At 38.4% G+C, this 26,126-nt stretch overlaps 1 protein-coding gene across 1 annotated transcript in view; it reads left to right on the forward strand.

Moving 5' to 3' along the window:
- Positions 1 to 1,496: 1,496 nt before the first annotated feature.
- Positions 1,497 to 26,126, forward strand: part of LOC115255079 (mucin-5AC) — a 330,200-nt gene continuing 305,570 nt past the window's right edge. Inside the window, exon 1 of the mRNA XM_062850199.1 lies at positions 1,497 to 2,293. The gene's annotated coding sequence lies outside the window, so the exon portion shown is untranslated. The remainder of the gene's footprint in view (positions 2,294 to 26,126) is intronic.

The raw sequence follows: 26,126 nt of genomic DNA on the forward strand, positions 1-26,126 counted from the left end.
ATTTTTTGTCATTATCACAGTCACATTCACCACAAATTTCCCGTAGGATGTCTCCTAACACATATTAAATAGGAAATCAACTCTCAATTCCAGATCGGCATCTTTCCAATTCATGGCTGGATAATCAACCAAGCATAATTTATTCTGACGATCGAACATTGATAGTGAAAAATAATCAAAACAAATATTTGACAAGTCATAATATGGTTTTATTTAGAAGGTTGATCAAACTATGATACAACCCGAAATCCTAAGCCGGTTTGCATACGAAGTCCTGTAGATCATAATAAGGCTGGGACAGCTAGCCAGATCGTGGACTTTTGGAGGCATAAAGGAGCTCGAGAGTATTTTGAAGTCGGCATCAATGGTTTTATGGTTAGGGTTTTTGAATCGCTACAAAACTTCGATAAAATCAAAATTGTTACTTGGGTATTCTATCCTTTTTATGCTGTTGAGCGTCAAAATCACATAAATACGTAGAAAAACTCTATAATGACGCTTGGAAAAAATCCGGCTTCAAAGGGTTAAAACATGAAAATGTTCGCAAGGACTTGGCCAGGTGTGTGAAGATGAGTGGGTCTATGCTATTGCGGTAGTAGCGAAATTTGCAATGGCATGGATATGCTTATCTTTGCAACTCCATCCACGGTTTGTGCAAGTGTTCATGCTATGCTATGCTATCTTTTCACGGTTTCTGCACGAGAAAGATTGATGTTCAATCTATATATAAAAAAAGTCTATTGTGGAGCTTTTCTCTCTACTCGAGGGATTTAAAGTACGCAAAAAAAGTTGTTTTCTAGTTTATAGTCGAGGTTAATAATAATGTAGATTACTTAACCCTAAACGGGATACCTGGGGTCCATTGGAACCAAGGCGCCTTTCAGAGCTCGTCTTTGATGGAACACACTCAGCGAGGTGACGAAACTGAGGCCATGAAGGTATCCCTTTTAGGGTTAAAAAAGCATTATTGAGGGATTTGCACAAAAGTGCACGCGGCCTATCGCTTCCGAAAGGTTCGGCCTAGGGTACGGCTGAGGTTTTCACTCCCTGTTTACTTCATCCCTATGGGAAATAACATTGCGGCGTATCCTACGGTGCGGCTGTTCCTTTCGAAAACGATAGATCGCGAGAACTTTTGTGCAAAGCCTCTTTTTGAAACGAAATCTGACAATATCTCTGCTGCCAAAAAGATGATAAGAAAGCAGAAATAAACCTTGAAAATTGTCAAGCTTTCGACACTTCGCACCACTGTGCTCCAACGGCCTCTGACTCGACGAGAGGAACCAGAAGAAAACGTAGAGAAAGAGAATCCGCGCACCTTGTTGCGGTACCATCCACCATACCAGCGGAAAATGGTAGATTGGCGCTGCGCGAGGCTGGTGACGGCAACGCGAAGGGGAGATCTTGAACTTGAACGAGCAGCGCAGCGAGCGAACGCAACCAACCAACGGAGCTCGCTTGCGCGTGATCGTGGCCTCGTCTCGCCTTCGGATGCCGCCGATCTGCTGCTGCTGTTGCTGCAACAACGCAACGGATGGGCTTTACCCACAGTTCTTCGGAAAGTCTTCGCTGGGTAAGGCCAAACTTTCGGCGCGGTCGACTCACGTTTACGCGCAGAATCTGAACGGTGCTCGTTGATGATTGGGTGTTCTACATAGGGGGTGTTATTAGGTGACGTTTTTTTTTTTATTGATGGAAGTGATACCCAGTGAATGATCACAGCTGACTAGCAGTGGATTGAAAGTGGGTTGGGATTTTGTGAAGGTCGAAGAAATTATGCTGAAGCTAGCCCAGTTGATACGCGTTCAACATAACTGCAACTGAAGTGATACCACGTTAACTGAAACCTTTCGGCAACCCACCGTCAACTCCGTCGTCACGGTTGTGAAGTGTCGTACCGTTTCCGTTTCGGTTCTTAGTTGGAGTGGAGTGCCTAACTGTGCTTTTCTCCGGGCGGAAGAAAAATCCCAAAATTGGCTCGAATATTGAGAAGAAATGGGTTTGTCACCGCGGTAGCCCTTTGTGGAGGATGTAACGGAAAGGTATAGCAGCAGCGGAGAAGAAAAATCAAAGGCCGCTCCGGCCGACATGAAAAAAAGTGAGAAACAGAAGAAGGGAAAAGAGGTGATTTGAATATTGCAGTGATCTGTTGGAAGGTAGAACGCGTGGACCTCTGCACTGACTGGAGAGACTGGAGAGGTGACAGCTGAGAGGAGTTACATCGAAGTGACACACATCAAAAAAAGATCAAGCGAGACTTGAGCAGCATCGGCGTGAATCAAAGGCCAAAAAGGTGAATATGAAGTGAAAAATGTAAAATGGAAAAATGAAACCATTGCCTCCGCTGGAGTGGTATGTGCTCTTTGTACAGACAGAGTTGAAAGGAGGGAAAGCAATTTCGGGGGCAAATTTGGTTTGAAAGCATATTTTTGGCGGCGATGCGGTGTGGTTGGTTGGTGGGTGGTCCAAGACGGGAGAGTATGTAAATACATTGAGACCGGTGATTTCCAACGATGATGGAATGGGAAACAGCCTGAACGGAATGATATGAGTTTTCAACGGAATTTTGTTTGCATTTTCGGCAACTGCTGAATCTGACGTTTGGCCACCGTTGTTCCGACCTGGGCGAGCCGCATCATACGCTGGCTGCTACCAGTTTTGAAGTCAAGAAAGAATGTGCAAGTGGCGAGAGGTGGTGGGCGCTTATGGCTCGAGTCGACGAGATGGATGAAAGAGTTTTTCGGAGAGTTGTTCGAAAAGTTAATTTGAATATCAAAAAGCTGTAGTATAATGATAACGGCGGCACTTAGGGGTGCAGAACGGTTCTGGAAATAAAAGATAAAGTTTATCCGTGTGGGTTTATTTTGATTTTACTGTGCTTTTCCATGCAGAAGAAGTTCAGTTTTCAAATTGATAGTTATTTTGCTTATCTAATGCATCCAGGTTTTTTCTTTCACTCAAGCAACAAACTGCAAAGTTCTTCTTTAGCCAACATTCATCCATTCAGTTGTCTGATCCGAATGTAAATTCGATCATTAATAAGGTCATTATGCTGAGGGTGACGGGTTCGATTCCCGGTCGGTCCAGGATCTTTTCGTAAAGGAAATTTCCTCGACTTCCTTGGGCATAGAGTATCTTCGTGCCTGCCACACGATATACACATGCAAAATGGTCATTGGCAGCGGAAGCTCTCAGTTAATAACTGTGGAAGTGCTCATAGAACACTAAGCTGAGAAGCAGGCTTTGTCCCAGTGAGGACGTTACGCCAAGAAGAGAGAGAGAATAAGGTCATTAACAAAAAATCAATAAATCACATTTAGTGACACATTGGGATAATATGTGCAAACCAACCGCTCTATCCAAAATAGGCTGTCACAGCAACTCACGAACTAGTTCACGTTCAATCCCACATTTGTGGAGTTATTTTTTACGCTGAGGAATAAAGCATGTATAAATAATAATCTGAATACGCAAACACGCCAACAAGTGCACTATAATTTTATCTGCAAATTTCAGGAAATGTGTTTTTTTGTTATATGAGCAACATTTTGTGAAAATCGGTGTATTCCCAAGTAACAGAACTAGCTAAACAGTAATTTCTGAAGCTGAAGTTTGCTTAATAGTGGTTTGTTCCACTCTTATACAGCAAAAATGTTTATTGGGTTGCTTTTAGTTGTAGTAAGGACTGTTCAATTTATAAAACGGACAACTTTACAAGGCTATAAAAAGATGACGCGTAGTTCAAATTTAACCACCCTTGCTTCGTTGTTCAGTACATCATCTCTCATTATGGTAATAATTTTTGTATCGAATAAAAATAGTTTTATTTTATGGAAAATCGGTCAGGTGTTAAATAAAATCAATTTTTCGATTGCTGAAAATTGAAAATATATATAACATTACTGTTCACATACAGTATATCGTTTTTAATATCAGAAAAGTATGTGCCATGCTGCAGCAGCATGAGTAATGTACATTCTAGCGAAATTTCAACTCAATTGGAAAATTAGTTGTTGAGATATTAAAGTCTCAAGTGATTTTCAATTTTTTGAATAAAATTCAATGGCAAAGCAAAAAGGGTATGAAAATATTAAATAAACATTTTTTTCATGCATTCAGTCGAAAGTAAGAATAATGTGGTTTTAAATGCTGAAAACTGCTTCTTAATAGCATTGCTGGTTTGGTTACTGTGCGTCATTACAGACACAGTAATCAAAACAGTTTCGTTTTTGGAAGGTTCTTCCAAATAACAATGCAACCTAATGCAAATATTGCATAACAATGATGTTGAAAATAAAAAATTTGCATCCGATTATTATTCAATAAGGTGTACAATAACATAGGACCAACTTTGTTGGCAATAAATAAAAACAAGATTCGCTAGAGTCGAAAATCTGCATCAATGGAGCAAAATACATGAATTATTTTAATATGACCATCTTTATGAGTTAAATTTTTGATGAAAAATGCAATTTAAAGTAAATTTTTCTTCCGTATCATTCAGAGAGCAATATTCTACTACTCTGGACAAATTTTCAGCTGAATCGGTGATGCTATTGCAACACAGGACTTAAATGAACATTTTTTAATAATTTCTATGAAAACAAGGCAACTTACTATATCAAGCTGGAGAATTATTGGTGTATTATTACTGCCCAACTATTAAGCTTAACCTTTGGTAGAATAGTATAAGATTCCAATACATTGAAAACTTCTTGAAAATGTGCATGTTAAGTATGTGGAAAGTTATGTCGAATTTTGAGAAATAGGTTTTTATTTATGTTTTACAAAAACCGCTTCAGTTACACAATAAAGAACATTTTGCCTAATGTTATATTTTTCCTACATTCGAGAATAGCTATAGAAAATTATGCAAAAAACTGATAATGATTATACCGAAAAATAAAAAAGATATCGCACAAGCAAGTTGTCCGTTTTATAAAATGAACAGTCCTTACTGAGGCAGTACAGCATTTATATACATCAGATGGATTCAGGTATCAGTAGATCGGCTCCAGAGGTATGTTCTTCTCCACTTACTTACTTTCAGTCCTGGGCACCCACGGTGGTGCAGAGGGCCCAATTACAAGATCTCCATCCTGGGCGATTGCCAGTCATTGCCTTGACCTGTGACCAGGTCAAATGTCTGTCAACTTGCTTGATTTCGTTGTTGAGGCTGCCCCGCCAGGAGCCTCTGGATCTGCCTCTGATGCGATGTCCTGCTGGGTTCCAATCTAATGCTTGCTTGCAGATTTCGTTTCCGCCCCTGCGTAGAGTGTGACCGACCCACCTCCACCTTCGCTCCCGAATTTCTGTCGCTATCGGCATTTGATGACATTGACGATGGAGCTCCATGTTGTATTGGAGATCCAATTATGGGGGCACCATGCACCGCAGGCATCTACAGTATGCGGCAGGAAAAAATGCGAAAGTGTTTTTCAACTTCAAACCTCATTTTCGTCCATTTGACATTAACCAATCTATGTTTCAACGTTCCATGATCTATAATAGGCTAGTTTTCTGAAAAGTTAATTAAAAAATTTCCCATTTTGGTCACTAACCTTTACAGGGAGGCGCCTGAAGATGAAGACAACCAGAATTTTCAAACCGCAAAAAATCGCACAGGTCGCTAAATTTCGCATCTGATAAAACAAATTTTTTGATTTTCTCTACAATATCATCAAATATATGTACTTATTTCATCTGCTATGTGAAACTACATGGCTCTGGATCAGTGTGGTCTGATTGTTCATCGAATTTGAGCTAATTTTGTTACTGTTATAGTCATTTTGTTGATTGACCATTGGGCGCGCAGTTTATTGATATCCGCTAATTAGGCCTACATTATCACATGTTAAACATCAAATGTGTTCATTTTTATTTTTCAGTGCTAGAATATAGACATTGACTGATACACTGTCATGAAAAAATAGTCATATATATCCCATATTTAGCGTGTAATAGTGCCTTGAACTTTTCGCATTTTTTCCTGCCGCACCCTGTATTGTAGCCGTTGAGTGTTCTCCGCTGATACACACCAGGTTTCACTGGCGTATAGCAGCACAGCTTTCAGGGTCGAGTTGAAAATTCGGATTTTGGTGCGTCGACTTTTCGTCATCGTTTTTCCATACATGTCTTAAACTCGCAAAAGCAGCCCTCGCCTTCTTGATCCGTGCATCTATATCGATCTTAGTGCCGCCATCGACCGTCATTTGGCTACCAAGTTATTGGAAGCTTTCAACATTCTCCACGGATTGCCAAGCCACATTAAAGCTGGAAGGTTTGATCGTGTTTACATACAACGATTTGGTCTTGTTGACGTTGATGGTAAGAACTGCCGCTGAGGAGCGATTGGCAAGATCATCGAGCTTGCTCTACATATCAGAGCGCCGTTGTGCTAGGAGAGCAACGTCATCAGTCAGTTCGAAGTCATTTCGGTACTCCATGGTAATGAGCTGCCGCAGCAATCCACGATTTGGTTCACGGCCAATCGCACTAACCAGGATCTCGTCGAATACGATGAGGAACAGTAGCGGTGATAGCCCTTGCCTCATCCAGCAACGACCCGGATGGGATTGGACAAAACACCGTTGAGCAGAACTCTGCACGAAAATGCCCTGTACTGTGCTTCAATGAGGCCGATGATTTTCTCAGGAAGACCCTTGCGCCTGAGGGATTCCCACATGTTTCCGTGATTGAGACGGTCGAAAGCTTTTTCGTAATCAATGGACACCAGGTAGAGAGACTCTTGGAATTCATTGATTTGCTCCAGAATGATATGGATGGAGCGTGACAATATGGTCCACACAGGATCGCCCAACACGGAATCCTGCTTGCTGCCATGGGAGAGTTGCGTCAATCTTCTCAGGAGAAGATCCTCTAGGATACTTGGTTGAATAACCTATGCATACCCACAATCCCGTCGTTCGAGCTGTAGTCCGATCGACGGAATGGTATTCTGAGTGTACTGTTGTTCCGTAGCGCCCGAGGTTGAACGTAAAGATCGATCTGCTCAAAAATAGCGCTGCAGTCAATTCGGCTTTGCAACAAATCTGCCACGAGCAGTGCTCTTGACGTATCTCTGCGAATTCGAAGCGGTTCCAGATTAATCAGTCGGCAGCGGCTTTCGTAGCTTGGCAGACGCAAAGGGTTTAGCCAAGGTAACCTGCGTAACGCATATCGTAGGAAGCGTCGTTGGATGGATTCGATTCTTTCAGCTGAATTGTTGTAATATGGATTCCAAACAACTGAACAGTAATCCAGAATCGGACGAACCAGGGAGCAGTACAAAGACTTAAGGCAGTAAATGTCTTTAAAGTCTTTCGTTATTCGAAAAATCAAACCTAATGCGCTAGATGCCTTGTTCACAACATAGGAAATGTGTAGTTTGTACGTCAGCTGGGAATCCAGAACAACTCCCAAATCCTTCACCTGAGTAGCGCGTTCGATGGTTGTGCCTGCAAGTTTGTAGTCAAAGCGGATTGGTTTCTTCCTCCGGGAAAATGTGATCGTTGAGCATTTAGCCGGATTAACTACTATGTATACGATTCGTGCTGCACCAGTTTGCAAAGGTGTGCAGTTGTTCTTGCAAAGAGTGGCAGTCATGGATCGAGCGGATTCGCAGGAACATTTTGAGATCGTCAGCATATGACAAGCGAGGTCCTTCGAGCACCGAGTTCACGTCGTTGAAGTATAGCAGAAAGATGAGAGGTCCTAAGTGGCTTCCCTGAGGGATGCCCGATGTCGCAGGAAATTTCCTGGAGGGCACGTCGCCGAGGGTGACTATCAGTTGGCGATCAGAAAGGTAGGATCGAAACCAATCTAGGAGACATCCTCCCACCCCAAGTCTTTGAAGTTTTGCAATAGCGATATCATGGTTCAATTTGTCGAAGGCTGCGGATGGATCTGTGTAGATGACGTCGGTTTGTAACCCCTCTCTAATGGTTTGCATGACGTAAGAAGTGAGACACAGAAGGTTGGTAGTGGTTGAACGCCCGGTCATGAAACCGTGTTAGTCATCACTCAAGTAGTGTTTGCAGGGGGAAAGCAGCGGTTTCATTATAATCAGTTCAAATAGCTTAGAAACAGCACTCAAATTTGTGATCCTTCGGTAGTTATCAATGTCTCGCTTACTCCCTTTTTTATGAACGGGGAACACGTAAACTATTTTCCAGCAGGACGGAAAAGTGCCGCGGGAGATAGATGTTTGGAACAGGAAAAGCAACGGTGTTAGCAGGCTAGAAATGTGCCTCTTTAGTAGAGCTGACGGGACGCCATCCGGCCCAGGACTAAAGGATTGTTTCAGCTGCGAAGCGGCAGTAGAAATCATCTCAGCACTGATATCAAAAGCGCCCAATGTTCCACCGTAAGCAGGGACGTTGTTAGCAGCAAGAGAAATGTGGTCGTCCGTTATGTTTTCATTTGAGAATATGCCAGCGAACTTGTTCGAGAACATGCGACAAATATCTTGGGTAGTAGAAGCAACTTCACCGTTCCACTTCATAGAAGAAGGGAGACCGCTATCCTTGCGTTGTTGATTTACATGCCGCCAAAACAATTTAAGATTGAGTTTCAGTTTCCTCTGGATTGCATGATGATATCGGGAAAAGCATTGTCGACTCGCTCGCTTATACTCGTAATTGAGCCTTTGGTAGTGATACCACCGACGAACCGACGTGACAATTGTGTTGACGAATTTCGCGCCAACTCGACCAGTGGTTGGCAACACCCTCTCAGAATCGAATGAAACTTGGTGGGCATAAAGACTAGGTTTTTATAAGCAACTTTGCATACTTAAATTTTCGAAAATTTTCAAGAGTAACATTTGAAGAGGGCCTAACTTTTTTTCGAAGAATTTTTTAAAATCGATGTAACTCAAAAATGACAAGACCTACAGAAAAGTGTTGTAAAGGGGACTTTTAGAGAATTGTCCAAGCTAAAATTCTTAATACATTTTTACATGCTAAAAATATATTTTTAAAATTAAAAGTCAATTTACAGAAAATGCCCACTTTTTTATGTTTTGAAATTTTTTTTCCAAGAAAGTCAATATTGTTGCCTAACTTTCCTCCATACATCACAAGATGGGCACTTTTAAGGAAAAAAAGTTTTTCTAACAAAAAAATTTTCATGTTATTTTTTTTAGCGTGTTGCGCATTAACTCGTACAGGATGTATCAAGAATCCTTATACCCATTTAATAACACTCAATGGGCATTACAACTTTGTTTGATTGGGTGCCTTCTTTTTCTTGGCGTTACATCCCAACTGGAATAGAACCTGTTTCTCAGCTTGTTTTGATATCTGAATGCTTAAAACAGCATTATGTTTGCTGAAATTGTATTATTGTGTGCCTAGAACCAGTGAACTAACATCATTATTAGAAGCGAATGATAAAGAATCGGTTTTATTTCAACAATGGCTAACCACTGATCGATGCAATTTGGAAACTATTACTAAGACTATAGACGAGTTTGTTCCGTATTTTGTAGAAAAAGTTGATACGCTTATAACTCATGATTTCATTTATAAAGAACAATCCTCATTTTTGCGGGATAAAAAAGAATCTCTTAAACAGGTTGAAGTATTAACAATTTGTGACTTTTCAGAAAATTATTCATTTATCATTCAAAATTCAGCTCAAGGTTACCATTGGAATCATTCTCAAGCTACCATTCACCCCTTTGAAGTGTACTACAGAAAAGAAAATAAGTTGGAAAACTTGAGCTTAATAATAATATCTGAAGTACTTACACACGATACAACAGCAGTTCAGTTATTTATATCAAAACTGCTGGATTTCATTAAACAATCGATTGATTTCTCAAAAATTACTTTCATGTCAGATGGAGCAGCAGCTCATTATAAGAACAAAAAAAAATTGCCAGTTTGTGTAGTTTTCGGTCCAATTATGGATTGGAAGCAGAATGGCACTTCTTCGCAACTTCACATGGCAGAGGTCCATGTGACGCTGTTGGAGGTACTCTCAAGCGAATGGCAAAACGAGCAAGTCTTGCTCGAGATTATGGAAACACAATCACAACTCCTCGAGAACTGTATGACTGGGCAGTTAAACAGTCAGAAATACATATAACAAAATTGAATTTCTGCTTTATTTCAAATGAACAATATGCAAAAATGACGGACGAACTTGAAGAACTATACACATACAGTCACGTAAAAACAATACCTGGTACACAACAATTTCATTCATTTGTGCCAATTTCTGAAAATCAAATTGAAGCGAAGAAGTTTTCGAATTCAAAAGATAATCCAAAAAAGTTTACTTTGTTTCAGATAGACTAAAGATCTAATATTCAAAAAACGTTACAATAGAATGTATAAAAGAAGGATGTATATATTGTAGAAAAGAAAATAATTGAATACACATATACATAGGTACATATTTCATCAATACACAAGCGTTTTCATTGATATAAAACCCTAAAAGCAAATTTGTCTTGAGCCCTTTCCAATATCAAGCACGTTTTCAATGTCAAGCACGTTAAGATATTGAAAAAGTAGTTGAGCCCATTAAGTTTTAATGGATTGTCATTAGGATTCTGGATACATTACTGTACGAGTTAATGCACAACACGCAAAAAAAAATTAAATGAAAAAGTTTTTTTTAGAAATTTTTTTTTTCCTTGAAAGTGCCCATCTTGTGATGTATGGAGGAAAGTTAGGCAACTATATTGTCTTTCTTGGGAAAAAAATTCAAAACAGAAAAAAGTGGGATTTTTCTGTAAATTGACTTTTAATTTTGAAAAGATATTTTTTAGCGTGTAAAACATTTTTTTATATTTTTTAAATATGTTTTCTTGAAAGCTTGGACAATTCCCTAAAAGTCCCCCATACATCACTTTTTTGTAGAACTTATCATATTCGAGTTATATTTTTTGTGAAAAAAAACGGCTAATGTGCAACACGCTAAAAAAACTAACATGAAAAAGTTTTTGTTAGAAAAACTTTTTTCCTTAAAAGTGCCCATCTTGTAATGTATGGAGGAAAGTTAGGCAACAATATTGACTTTCTTGGAAAAAAAATTCAAAACATAAAAAAGTGGGCATTTTCTGTAAATTGACTTTTAATTTTAAAAATATATTTTTTAGCGTGTAAGAATGTATTTAGAATTTTTTAAATATTTTTTCATGAAAGCTTGGACAATTCTCTAAATGTCACCCATACATCACATTTTTGTACATCTTATCATATTCGAGTTATTTTTTGTGAAAAAAAAACGGTTAAAGAACTTCGACTCTTTTTAAATGTTAGTCTAGGATAATTTTGAAAAAACAAAATACGCAAAGTTGCTTGAAAAGGTAAAGTCTTGAAACCTACAAAATTTCATAACATTCTGAGGAGGTGCTGCCAACCCCGAAGACGAGTTGGTGCGAAATTCGTCTGTTTCAAATCTGTCCCCCCTCAATTTAACGGCCGTCCAGCCATGCGAGCGAACCCTTAACTGTCAAATCAGCGCAGACGTTATAGACCGTTATAGAGGTGGCGGTAGTGTTCGGCTATTTTTTATCATGGCGCCGCAGACAATAAATTTGAATTTTTTTGTTCTAGCTGTCACGTCGGTTCGTCGGTGGTGATACTTCAGGGAAAACGTACGATGTTTTGTGAATTGTCGCAAGGCAGCTCTTTTGATGGTCTTCGACTTTTTCAGTTTCCTGGAGCACCACGGAGGGCCCGAGCATTGTTGATGCACTCGTTTGAGGACGTGTCTGTCAATAGCATATAACAGCACGTGCGAGAAGGTTAGAGCGGCCCTCTCAAGGTCGGTAGCATCATGAGCGCTGCGTGGATGTGAGCGCTGAGCAGGAAACCAACTCCACGGTGGCGAGGAGCGTGTTCACCTTGAAGGCTAGAGTATAGCATTATTTGACCCGATACCAACCTGTGTTCTCCAAAGTTCGGCCAACGAACTTCGGTCAGTCCTAGGATCTGAAGCTTCACACGGCATGCCTCATTGGCTAGTTGTGCCAGTTTACCCTGCTGGGCTAGGGTTAATACATTCCAAGCTCCAATTCTTGTCCGTTGTTTCGCGCTAAAAGGCGTTGCCGTTGAAAAGTTCGTAATCTTATATTTTCGGTTTCTATAACGGTTTTTTGGTTTCGGAAACAGTAGGTTGTTGGCCTAAGGTCCCCTATCCACCGTGGTGGGGCTGCCACCTTAGGTATACCTTCCAATGGAGGAGCATTTCATTCTCAGCCGCTGGATGCCAGAACATACGCTGTTTGAGCCGCACCTCCTTGGTGAACTGACGCTCGAGACGTACCTCCTTAGCTGAAGTCAGAAGGACAACAGTGCCCAGGGAATTGGGAGTCGTGGGTTCGATTCCTTCCGGAGCACGTGTATTTCTTTTCATAATTCAAAACTCAATTTGTCCATCAAACACGTGTTTCTGTTGGTGCATGAATGTCGTAGCAATAAAACGTTGTAATTCCACTTGGCTTGGTTAGCCGAAGCAAAAATTTAAAAAAATGACAATAATGGTTTTCCTGGAACGGTGAAAATCAAAACCTGATGCTACTCAATTAAAACAAGGTTGCAGGCCAACCACTGCACTGGTTTGACCATAAAGAGTTTGTCGGACAACAATAATGTGGTCATTTTCTGTTCTGAACTTTTACTTCGAGATCCACTGAATACCTAGAGCCGGTAAAAACTCGTTCTCCTCTTTTCAGAGTGATCCCTTTGTCATTTCTCTCAGTTAAACTTAAGAACCATAGTTTTTTAAACCCGCTTCTAGTACTATGTCTCATTCAACTTAAACTGCTAATGTATGTTTTGCGTCGCTCTTTCTGGATTCTTTGATACCTACCAGGGGCTGTCGTCCGGTTTTGGCTTCTTTGTGCTACAATTTTACACCAGCAAAGCAACCTCCGTCGACCGCCAGGCAGGCACGCTCCAGTCCGGACCGGAGACTTCCTTTCGCTCTCGTTGGTTTTTATCGTCCCATTGCTATCCCCGGCCACATTCTATGTGCCTTCTATACCGTGGCGTTTTGTGCTTAGCCGGATCCCGCCGTCAAACGGTGAAGCGTGTGGAGCGCGCAACGAAAGAATCATGTTTAAGAGTTGCTTCTTGTCGCCTCTTTGCTTTGCCCGGGCTTATTTAGCAAGAAGAAGGATCGTTCAACGAACTTTGAAGTGGACCATCCACTTCCGGAATGTGCAATAAAAGCCCGAAACGGCTCGGACATGAGCGCGCTGGCTGCCCGGGACGAAGGGAATTTTATCACGTCGTCGTGGCTTTCCTCGGAAGGAAGTCTTGCGGGAAGTTAATCTGGATTAAAGATTTTAACGACGGGAAGAGCGTGACGATTCGATGGAGATAGCATTCGTTAGTGCATTCGATTTAGATGCTCGATTTGTAATATATCTACTGGTAATCGATAGTTGGTTCAATCCAGTAGAGCATCCCTGGGAGAAAGTCCACGATGCCATAAATAGTTCCCATTTGTGCAGAAGCGAGTAACAAAACATCGGGGGGCAAAATGAATCCAGTGCAAGACACAATCGTCGTCGATACGTGTGTGGAACCGGTTCCCGCTGGACCAGCCACTAACTTATCTGCCAGTAGTACTGGAACGAAGAGGTAGGTATTTTATTTTCAATTAACTCTCGATTTGTTCGACGGGACTCCGGGAGAGCACAGCAACAGACCGGTTTGAGGTCCAGGGATGCGGCAAGATGATGGATTGAGGAGTTACTGAAGCGACTAGACGATCGGACCAACCGGAGACTCTAGAGCCAGATGTGATAATTGCTTGTTATGCTAAGTAGCATGCAAATTTTTCATCGGTAGCTGTTCTTTTGATTTCCAAATCGGTTGATTGCTATTGTTGGAGATGAAAGCGGATCTTTTGGGCTTTGTTCGTTGTCGATTTAGACAGTCGCTATATGAATTGCAATCTACTCGTTTGGATTTCAATTAATGAATGTCTACAGTTAATGCCAATCATATTATTTGATCACAATATACAAACATAATGATCCGATTAAAGTATCGAATTCCAAAAATAATCGAACTATGACCGTTGTGTGAATTATTCTAGAAAGTTATTAGATTCGGCAATTTGACTTTGCAATCTTCTGATCTCTAGAATACTTCAGATACGTCTCAATAGGGTACACAGTACCATTTTGATGTCAATATAGGAGATAGACAGGCAAAATTTGGCAGCCTATTTATTGCACCCATAAGAAGCAAGAAACGCTCCATAGAAAATATGCAATGTTACCCATAATTAAATGGAAACGTTTCATACTTTATAGACGACGTACCGGTAAAACATGAAATTCACTTACTAGAAGTGCAGATAAATAAATAAATAAATAAATAAATCAGAAATGCACCACAATAAAATATAAATGCTCCATAATGAATTAGAAATGCTCCATAAAAAATGGAAATTGTACCCATAGAAAATTGAATATTGCTCCATAGAAAAATCAAATTGCCCCATTAGAAATAAAAGTTGCACCATAGAAATTAGATAAATGCTCCAAAAAATATTATAAAACTGCACCATATAAAATATGAATTGCTCCATAAAAAAATGAAAATTGTTCATAGTGTCCATAATTGTCATAATTTAAATTCGGTTATTCAATACTACTTCTCATTGCACTACTTCAGTGGTGCAGAAGTTCGAAGTTGTGGAGAATTTTCAATTGTTTATGGAACAGTTTGTTAATTTTATGGTGCATTTATCTATTTTCTATGGTACAATTTTAATTTCTTATGGTGCAATTCACTTTTTCTATGGAAGAATATTCAAATTTCCATGGGTACAAATTTATTTTTATGGATCGTTTCTTATTTATTATGGAACATTTGCATTTTATTATGGAGCATATCAGATTTATATATTGGTGAAAAATTTTACTTTCAATAAGAAAATTTCATGTTTTACTGGTGCATTATCTAAACAGTATGGAACGTTTTCTATTATTTATGGGCATCATTGCACATTTTTATGGTACATTTATTCATTCTTTATGGAACATTTTATGGAATTTTCTATGGAGCATTTGCCATTTTCTATGGTTGCAATAATCTTTTGCCGACAAAGTTGTCACTTTCCAAAAAATGTTCAGCTAACTGTAGCTTTTCGAAAAGTGCCTCAAATATTTTCAAGCTTTCACTGTAAGTTGATCCATTTTACATTTTTTACGGGTTTTAAGAAAATTGATCTATTTTTAAATCTCGAGCAGTCGCTCTGTTGTGTTTTGTACAACACGTTGAAAAAATCTCGATGTTTGTACTATTTACGTGCTGCTGGCGGTAGAAACCAACTGCGCGAGTTGCGGAAGGTTCTCCCATTTTTTCAATCAATTTAATTTCAAGTCAATAAGCGGGAATTTAAATTAACTTTAGAGTAAGGTGGGGCAAAAGTTCGACCTTAGTTGAAAATTCAACTTTTTTCAAAAAATCGAAGCAGATAAAAATAAATGAATACCGTGTGGTGATTCTACCATCCATGAGCTAAAATTTTGCTGAACAAAGTCACGCCAAATGTCTTATAAATTTTGAGTTACAACACTTTTTGCATGTGTGTGTCTTATATGAACTTTTGCCCCACCACTGGGGCAAAAGTTCGAATCTAGTGTTTGTGGAATTTCGCTAACCGTAGCACACTATTTTGACACTTTGGTAATATGATAATCTGAAACAACTTAATTTTTGATGTTGGAACTGGAATACACTTTAAAGTTCGATCTGGATTTTACCCAAATCAGGGTTAAGTTTAATACATTGAAAATTAGTAGTTTTCCGCCAAATCCAGATAAAACAACATTTTTTTCAACTTTGATCGTATTGTCTCACTAATTCCATCACTCTTAGAGATAATATGTACATTTTGCACAATTTAAGGTTTTTATCCTAAGTTGCCACATGACTCGAACTTTTGCCCCACAATTCGAACTTTTGTCCCACTATGTGTAAAATATGATTTCTAAATCTTTTTTGCAAAAAGTTATACATGCTAAGGCATCTTCAAAATATACCTAGTTACGCCCCAAAATAAAATATCGAATTCGATTCCATTACAATTCCATTTCATGCGTTGGAAGGACGATGGCATGTTACAATTTTTTGATCAAAAACCAAATTTTATCATAACTTTTCGAAATATTGATCAATTTCCATAATTTTTGGAGTGAAAGACCCTTTTTCTAAAAGGCTTCGAACAACCTTGACACCCGAAAGAAATGATTTGAATTGAGCTCAAAAAATTCAAAAGAAACTCTTGCCCCACGCGAACTTTTGCCCCACTTTACTCTAATTACCATCTAGAATTTTGAAACGATGTTGAAGTTTTGGATATTTTTTTATTATATTTGAAAAATAATCTTATCCTTATAATTTTCTTTCATGTCAAGAATTTAAAGTTAAGTCGAAAGTTTTTCATAGTCATAAATGCTCAAAATTCCATTGCATGTTACGGGTATATGTAAATATTTGTTACATCAATAAGACAGAGTAATTGTTTAATATATTCATTGTTCGAAGTTTAATATTCGTGCGTTCTTTGTGTTACATGTTGAATTTTAACTTGTAAATATTCTCCTTGTACTAATTAACATTTATAAGGTTCTGGTAGAATACAGGCCCATGAAGTGCGCAATCTTATTTCGGGCCGCGATTAAGTACTAGACCTTTCCCTGGCACAGACTTCAAGTCATAGAACTCTAGTGATGAAACCCGAAACGGGATGCCCGATTAGGATTAGTTTTCCTAGACGAAATCAAGCTATGGACACAGTAACAACTACTGTGAACTAAAGGGCATACCGCCAACTAAAATACAATTCCAGAATGACTGATAGACTCAAGCCAATTAATGAAACCTCGTCATCCTGTGATCAGAAGTTGTTTTCCATCTGGATAACAAGGCACATAGGGTGACGATGGGTATTATCGGCAGGTTTGTTTTCTTCGTCATGGGGGGTTTTTGTGGGCCGAATTGCCTGAAATTTGGGCATATATCTTAGCTTGGTTGGGAAGGATTTGAGGTCAACTCTGAGACCTATAGGTTTCAAAAAAACCCCATGACGAAGAGAACAAAACTACCGAGAATACGTAAGTTCCCCTATATGTTTTGTGTCGTTTTGCCTTCGTTTTGCCTTTGTTCATGCAGATGAGAGATGAGATGAGAGATGAGATGAGAGATGAGATAAGAGATGAGATGAGAGATGAGATGAGAGATGAGATGAGAGATGAGATGACAGATGAGATGAGAGATGAGATGAGAGATGAGATGAGAGATGAGATGAGAGATGAGATGAGAGATGAGATGAGAGATGAGATGAGAGATGAGATGAGAGATGAGATGAGAGATGAGATGAGAGATGAGAGATGAGATGAGAGATGAGATGAGAGATGAGATGAGAGATGGGATGAGATGAGAGATGAGAGATGAGATGAGAGATGAGATGAGAGATGAGATGAGAGATGAGATGAGAGATGAGATGAGAGATGAGATGAGAGATGAGATGAGAGATGAGATGAGAGATGAGATGAGAGATGAGATGAGAGATGAGATGAGAGATGAGATGAGAGATGAGATGAGAGATGAGATGAGAGATGAGATGAGAGATGAGATGAGAGATGAGATGAGAGATGAGAGATGAGATGAGAGATGAGATGAGAGATGAGATGAGAGATGAGATGAGAGATGAGATGAGAGATGAGATGAGATGAGAGATGAGATGAGATGAGAGATGAGATGAGAGATGAGATGAGAGATGAGATGAGAGATGAGATGAGAGATGAGATGAGAGATGAGATGAGAGATGAGATGAGAGATGAGATGAGAGATGAGATGAGAGATGAGATGAGAGATGAGATGAGAGATGAGATGAGAGATGAGATGAGAGATGAGATGAGAGATGAGATGAGAGATGAGATGAGAGATGAGATGAGAGATGAGATGAGAGATGAGATGAGAGATGATAGATGAGATGAGAGATGATACGAGATGAAAGATGCGAGATGAAAGATGAGATGCGAGATGATATGAAAGATGAGATGAGATCAAAGATCTGGTTTAGGAAACTTCCCGTACAAAAAAGCTCTTCCTTCTATCACTTTTGATTCTTGAGATATTCACGTGGCCCGTGACCACAGATTGCAAACCACTGATTTTTCAACATATCCATATAAGAGATACTGATCCTTGAGATGATCAATCCGTAAAACATTTGCTCTTCTTCCTAGCACTTTCGGTTCTTGAGATATTCACGTGGCCCGTGACCATGGATTGGAAACCAGTGATTTTTCAACATATCTATATCAGAAATACTGATCCTTGAGGTGATCAATTTGTAAAACATTTGATCTTCTTCCTAGCATTTTCGGAACTTGAACTATTCTTCTGGCACGTGAACTCAAATTGAGAACCACTGATCTTTGCAATACAACTACATTGTGATAAGTACATACATACTCCCTGAAGTGCAGAATGCGAAAAACCTTTTCACTTTAATAAAACAATAACTCAATGGAAATCCTTTATGGATTCGTTTAAACAAACCTCCAGAGCTGCTTTAGGAAAATTTTCCAGAGATTGTTTCAGTCACAAGTCCAAGAGTTTCTCAAATATTTTCTTTTTCAAGTGTGTCAATGTAAAATTCCACACGGTTTCCTTAAAATAATCTGTAGAAGTTCTACAGGAAAATTTTCAGGAATTTCTTCAGAAAATTCTTCAGGGATTCTTTCAAAATATTTTTCAAGAATTCACTGGGATATTTTCTCCAATGGTAATTCAAAAAATTCCATATTCAGAAATTTTTCGAGGGGTACTTGTAAAAATTACTTCAAAAACTAAAGAGTGTTCTGGAAATATCTCAAAAATTTCTTTAGAAAACATTCCATAGATTGCTCAAGAACGTCCGCCATGAATTCCTGTGGGAAATTCTCTATGGATTTATGAAAAATCTCCAAACAAACTTTCCAAACATTTTCCAAAGATTTTTTTTAAAGAAATAAGTCTAAGAGTTTCTCAAATATTCCTTAGAAAGTCTTCCATGGATCTCAGGATCTCTTAATCTCTTAATGAAAATCTTTCAAGGGTTCTTTCAGAAAATCAACAGAGATTCATTTAAAATATGTTTCAAGGATTGACTTGCACATTTTCTCCAATAATGCGTTCAAAAATTCCTCCAGGATTTCCATCAAACATTTTTCGAGGGATTCTTTTGAAAAATGATTTGTTGATTGCGTCAGAAAGCTTTTCCCTTCCTTCATATATTTTTCTGGATTTCTTGAAAAAAATCTATAAGGATTACTTTGGAGAGCCTTTGACAGATTGTCTCACGATGTCATCCATGGATTCTTTTGGAAACCCCACAATTCAGATATCTTCCTGAAAGATCTTCCTAAGATTCCCTCAGCAATATTTTCACTGCTAAGAAAACCCTACAGGAATCAATAAAGAAATACCTTTTCTAAGATTTTCTCAAGGGACTAGATTAGAAATTTTCGAATGAATGTCTTCAGGATTTGTTGCAAGGATTTCTTTAGAAGCTTCGTCAAAAATGCCTCAACATATTCTTTTATATTTTCTTTCACTGATTTCTCCAGAGATTCGTGCAGATATTCAGATAGGAATGTATTTTTTTGATTAATTTCAAGGCACCTTTAAAAAACTTCCACGGATTTTTTTTTCAGAAATTCATACAGAAATTATTTCCGAGCAATTTCTATAGGAGTTTCTTTAAAAAAAAATCCAGATGTTTCTTCAGGGTTCCTTCAGGAAAACGTTTATGGATTCTATCAGGAGTCCTTTCCGAAAATGCTCCGTGAATTTTGTTATGGGAATCCCTCGTTATCCTCAAATTATGGGAAAAATCGAGAGATTCTAGGAATTCCATCGAGAGTTTCCCAAACATTTCCCGTAGGTACTCCTTCAGGATTTTTTCAGCCATTTATCCTGGGATTCCTTCAGAACTTTCACAGCGATTTCTATAGATTTTCCTTCATGCATTCTTTCAAGAATTCAAGTAGTTTCCCAAGAATTTTGACTAGACAATTCTAAATAAAAATATAAATTCCTCCAGCGTCTTTTTTTTTTCAGAAATATTTCCAGAGACATAAATTTAAGCTCAGGGAACGATCCCACACTCAAAATGACTATCAGATTGCCATGTTCAAAAATGCTGTAAACTAGTAAAATTGCGGTTCGAATAACTTTCAGAAAAAACCAAATAACAATGAAACCTGAACATTGAGAGTATAAGATTAGCAATAGCTGGTTAATGGTGTTAATGACTGAACACAATGACAGCTGAATATTGGTCTGAAGTATGGCTTGTTCAACCTCTTTAATCAGCAATATATAGATGGCTGTATATCAATTTGAATAGAATTTAAATCATCTGGGTAACCAGCTTTAAAACATACACCAACATGCAGAATTAATCATCTGTTGTTCAACCTTTAATCAAATAGTTTTTGACAGCTGACCCAAGCATGTTTTTCGTGAAGTCCACATCGCTTATTCAGCCTCAATACAGACTTAGTTCAACGTTTGTTCTTGACTATTCAGACACAAAAAATAATGCTCCTGTTTTCGAACAACCTGAACAGTTTTTCAAACTTTTTATCATTCTTTGTTCTGCATTTAAGCTGTAGTTTGACGATAAACATGTATTAATTGATTAAAGTTTGACCGCAAGATAACAAGAGCAAAAAGTTTGTCGCCAAATGGGGCTGACAAAATCGGGTCCTTACTGTAAAAACACTTCCGTAATTTTTACCATAAGCTGCATCTATTTCCAGAAGGGATGTTTAGATATTGTGTATGGTGTAAGATGAGTGACTATAAATCAAGAGGTTCCCAGTTTTCCCACAGATTAATTTATACATGCCTAAACATCTCTTCTGGAAATAGATGCAGCTTATGGTAAAAATAGGCTCACGGAAGTGTTTTTACAGTAAGGATCCGATTTTGTCAGCCCCATTTTGCGACAATTTTTTGCTCTTGTTATCTTGCGTTTAAACTTTAATCAATTTATTCAAGTTTATCGTCAAACTACAGCTTAAATGCAGAACAAAGAGAGATAAAAAGTTTGAAAAACTGTTCAGGTTGCTGAGGAGTGCAAAGAGTGTGTTATGAAAAAGGGCTGACAAAATCGGGTCACTAATGTTTTTTGTTTTTACACAATTAATAAATTTAATTGATTACTGATTAAGCTCATATTAAGCCTTAAATGGGCCTTCCAATGAACCTCAAATCAGCCAAAGGTTGAATAAAATCACCAAAATCAAATGTTTAGGAGCTGAATAAAGGATTGTAACTTTTGTGCTCTGCTTTTGTTCAAATGAAGGCTGATTTAAAACAGATGTAGAAACGTTTGTACAGCGTCAAATTGTTAACTGGGAAATGTCTTTGGTTGTATTTATTAAACCTCTGATGAATGTCTATCTTTTATAACATTTTTAAATATTTAAAAATGTTTGAAAATTGCCTTTCAACAACTTTCCTACTTGAAACAGACATAACTGCTCCTGAAAATGTGCATCTATTCTACACTACTACCTACAACAAAGGAAGCACAGAATGACTGCAAAACTGAAACCTCCAAGCAAAGCTCCAAGTCAGGAAAAAATCCTTTCAACTCCCAGTCAAATGTAGTTACGGAAAATTTAACTCAGATGAAACACTGCGCCCCTAAGTCCACGTTCCTTTTCGTTGTCAAGGCTCCCATCATTGTTGGGTTCAGTTTGTTTCTCGCCAGAGTACCTTGCGTTTCTTTGGCGACGAGTTACCAAATGCCACAATTGACGACGCTGGCTGGGACAAGTTTTACGGATATTGCATATTTCATAACTGGGGAGGAAAAAGTTTGTTTCTTGTCAACTCACTTCGTTCTATGGCCCTGCAAGCCTGGCGTTCAGAGCGTCACGAAGTCAGTTGTTGGCAGCTTTTTTTTCGGTGCCAGGAAGGTGAGAGCGTGCACTAAAACCCGCTGAATGATTGATAACAGCTCTCCCGAGCAATGGCGGATAACAAAGTGATATCACTTTGATAATAAACTGTGTTATCGGTGTTATCATGTTGTTATTTTTGTTATCATCTTTGCCAATTCTTTATTACACCAACGAACCTAACCTCAAAATGACTGACAATTCACAGGTCATTTTGACAGATGTAACATGAGCATGAAAGTGATGGCAACAAGATCGATAAAGTAGAATATATGATCCGTCTTTTTCGTGCTTGTTTGTGGTCTGTCAAAATGACCTGAGAATTGTCAAACATTTTCATGGCTAGCTTCGTTGGTGTAATGAAGAATTGATGATATCCAGATGATAACAAATTCAATTATCGATAATTTTGATCTATCGCGATAACATAAATATACTAAATGATAACGAAATATGTTATCTGTTTCCAAACACATAAGCCAAAACTTTCCCAAAACTGAGAGTCTGTTGAACGTTGAATCTAAAAATAGATTCCACTTTCCACCTTCAATGCGACTGTAGTACGAAATTACTCTTACTCTCACTGAGTCCCGTTGGTATAGGGGCTATCGGCTGCGACCGGCAATCACTCGATCAGGGTTCGAGACCCGCCTGGGCGCAATAGTTGAAAACATTGGTTGTAATTGACAAGAAACTTTTTCCAATTGCTGACGATGCCGGTAAAGTAGATTTTTACTGTTTTGATCGATAAAATAGCTTTGAATGATAACTAATTGATAACAAAACCAGTTATCAATCAGCTGTATTTTTCATGTTGATAACTAATATAATGTTGAACAAAATATTGTATAACACAATTAGTTATCAACTTGAACTCAATGATAACTTAACATCTTATCATTTTGGTATTCGAGAAGTAAATTTGAGTTCTCATTTTTGTTATGTTCGCTCTTAATTCAACCTAAATGATAACAAACTCAATTATCAAACGAATGATAACCAGGTAACAGAACTTGTTATCATTTTGTTATCCGCCTTTGCCCGGGCTGCCCGCTGTTTGGATTGTGTTGCACTTTCTGTTTGTCTGATTGTCTGTCCGTCTGACTGCTGCTGCTCTCCGGATTGCATCCTAGTGTTCGCTGGGAAGCTCCTGTAATAAAATATTCGTTTCACGTTACGGTTGGTGGTAATTCCGTTAGTGACATTGGGTAAGCCAGTTTGATCTGGTTTTTGGGCTGGAATTTGCAGAAGTGAGAAAGAAGTTGGCGGATGACAAGTTTGACATAGTTAGAAGAGCATTAAGTCTGAATTTGGTACGGGTAAACTTTAACCTTCCGTAACTCGCGCGGTTGACTACCTGCGTCAGCATCACGCTAATGCTGAGTAGAAAGAGCGAGATTTTTTCAACGTGTTGTACAAAATACAACAGCACGATCGCTCGAGGGTTAAGTTTGGGATAATTTCATTATGGACGTACAATGGAAAAGATAGTTTGGGTAACTGGAGATTGGTATTTGCCATATATGTACCATATGAGGGGGTTAGAAGCAAAGGGGTGTAAGTGACAAAAACCCACTTTCGAGTAAATGAGGTTTAAAGTTTTCGACCAATTTTTTATCCCATACAAAATGTATGGAGCTTCAAAATCAACCCAATTTTCTCTGATTTATTGTAATTTTTTCAATCATTGTAGAAACAATCTTAAAAAAGTTCCTGAAAGCTTGAAATCTGAAGAATTTTATGATATGCTCACCTCAAAATCGACAAAATGGTCACTTACACCCCTTTGATTCTGGGCCCCTCATATGATACTAATCTGACCTAGAATCTGACTGTAACTGATGTGCATTTGGAGAGATTTTTTTCATATTTCCTTCAGCTTCTTGATTTTCTTCTTGTATTATATATATATTAACATGCTCATTCTATCCCTTCTTCCTCTTTCTTTTCACTATTTTTTTCATTCGTTATAATCGTGTTTTTATATTTATTCTATTTGTTAGTTTTTGTTTTTTTCTTTTTGTTCTGCTTTCTTCCTTCTCATTGTTTCTGTTTTTTTTATCCTCTACTAACTTCTGATCTATTGTCTCAACTTTGGCAAATCATGCTTTTTGGCTTAGTTTCAAGAGAGCATTTCCACATTTTTGTACTAAAGACTTCCTTTTTACTTCATCAGTCTGGCCACCCCTGAGGAGTAGAATAAGAAAGTCTTCCTTTGGAAATTGACCATCTTTGTTTATAGATCGGCGTATGGCTTTTGCTTTGAACTAAATCAGTAAAGGATTCGCCTAAGGCAAATACGGCATTAAAAACCTTAACGGATACCAAACAACATTTACAACAGTTCATCAATAAAAAAGTGAACCCTGTATAACACCCGGACCCGTGTTCCAGCATTCCAATCCCGAAATCGAACTTGTAAAACAAGAATTTCAACGCCCCGGTTTCTTATTTTTCTTGCCTCCCAGCAGCTGGTCGACCGACAAACACACTCACGCACCCGCACCTGTTTTCGCAGCATCATCCTTCCCATCGCCGTCGCCACGCCACCTTAGCATTGCATATGGCAGACTGACTGCGAGAGCGGAACCTGTCGATTGCTTTCACTGAACGCCTTTCAGCACCGGCGGCGTGTCAGCGGTGCGGCACATAGCGCCCGGGAGGCACAATTCTTGTTTGACTTTGGTTTCACTCTTAAATACCGTGAATGGTGGGAGTGCCATTGACCACCAAATTGGAGGCCAAGTGGAATGTGTACCCAAATCTAGCGGCAGCGATTATCATCGTGCTTCTTTTGGTTTCGATCTCTCTTGTGGCGCTAGGTAGGGTATCGGGATACTTCGTTGGCATGGTCCCCTCGTTTGGCCTATCTTAACGTTAACCAAAAACTCAAACAGACACGCCGAACTGGAAATCGGAAAAGCTTTGCGCCAAACAACTGTAACATTTCGTTTCAATTTTAGCACTTTGGAGTATTAAAATTGTGTGAAAATGTCACTTTGTTTAGCTTTTGCAGACGCCATGATTCTTCAGCTTAGTGGGTAGTCTATACACATGATCATAAATGGCATGATTCTGGAATATTTCGAATTGCCTTTTCAATAACTGAACATTTGATGCGACGAGCAAAGATGCTATTTTGAATTTGTATGTTTGTTTTTAACGAATAATAACTATTTTGCAAATTACATGTGGGCCGAATATTGAGGACATTTTTTTTTTACTATGTACCCAAATCTTGGCCCATCAGTAAAGTAACGTCAAAAACACCGATAAAGTGACGCCAACAACATTGCTTGCGTAAGAACCAGAAAGAACGAGCAGAAAGATAGATTTTGTGTGCGGTGACTCTAAAAATATAACACAATAATCGGGTTGCATTGTTTTCGTTACTAAAAAAGAAAGAACTTTAGTTTAAGTGATTTATTTATAGTTTTTTGAAAATTTGGCTCCGAAAATGTAATTTTAAAGTATGATTGGTGAACAAACAGAGATAATACCTCAGCAGAAATATTGAAAAAATGAGATAATAAGTGGTTCTAGTGCATGGAAAGCAATAGGCCAACGTTGTATCCACTAATAGGCCAATTTTTGTACCATAGACCAACGTTGCATACCATCGCACCGAATCTTTTCAACTTAGTTAAGTAAATTCTTGAATATTTACGTTAGTTTACTTCCAATTGTTGAAACATGCATTGCCTAGAGTGCGTAATAGGATCAACATTAGACCTGTTCACTTTGAAACTTTGTTTCTCCGATTCTCCGTGACACATCAAATTATCAATCTACATGCAAAAACAAGTCTTCAGTCCAAAATTGAGCCAAATTGATAAAGATTTAAAGGTGTATCAAATCGATTTTGTGTTTTTTTAACCGTTTTCACAGAAATTTACTCATAAATTCTGAAAATTGCTCCGAAAGGGTGCCGAAAATACCGTTAGGATATAGATAGTACAATACTCTACAACTTTGCCGAAGACACTACGGTGTTTAAATTGCTTATTTCGAAGCTATTCAATAATTTTAGTTGAAAAATCACGAAAAAACACGATATTTTTACGATTTTACATATAAAAGTCATGTAATTTTACATTATTTTAAGTGACTAAATTAATTAGCTATTTCTCCCTTGTGTAACGAACATTTCGTCCATACATTGTTTTTGTGTAGGAATTCGTTT

This window comes from Aedes albopictus, chromosome 2 (assembly GCF_035046485.1).
Source record: "Aedes albopictus strain Foshan chromosome 2, AalbF5, whole genome shotgun sequence".
In the NCBI taxonomy this organism is placed as follows: Eukaryota; Metazoa; Arthropoda; class Insecta; order Diptera; family Culicidae; genus Aedes; species Aedes albopictus.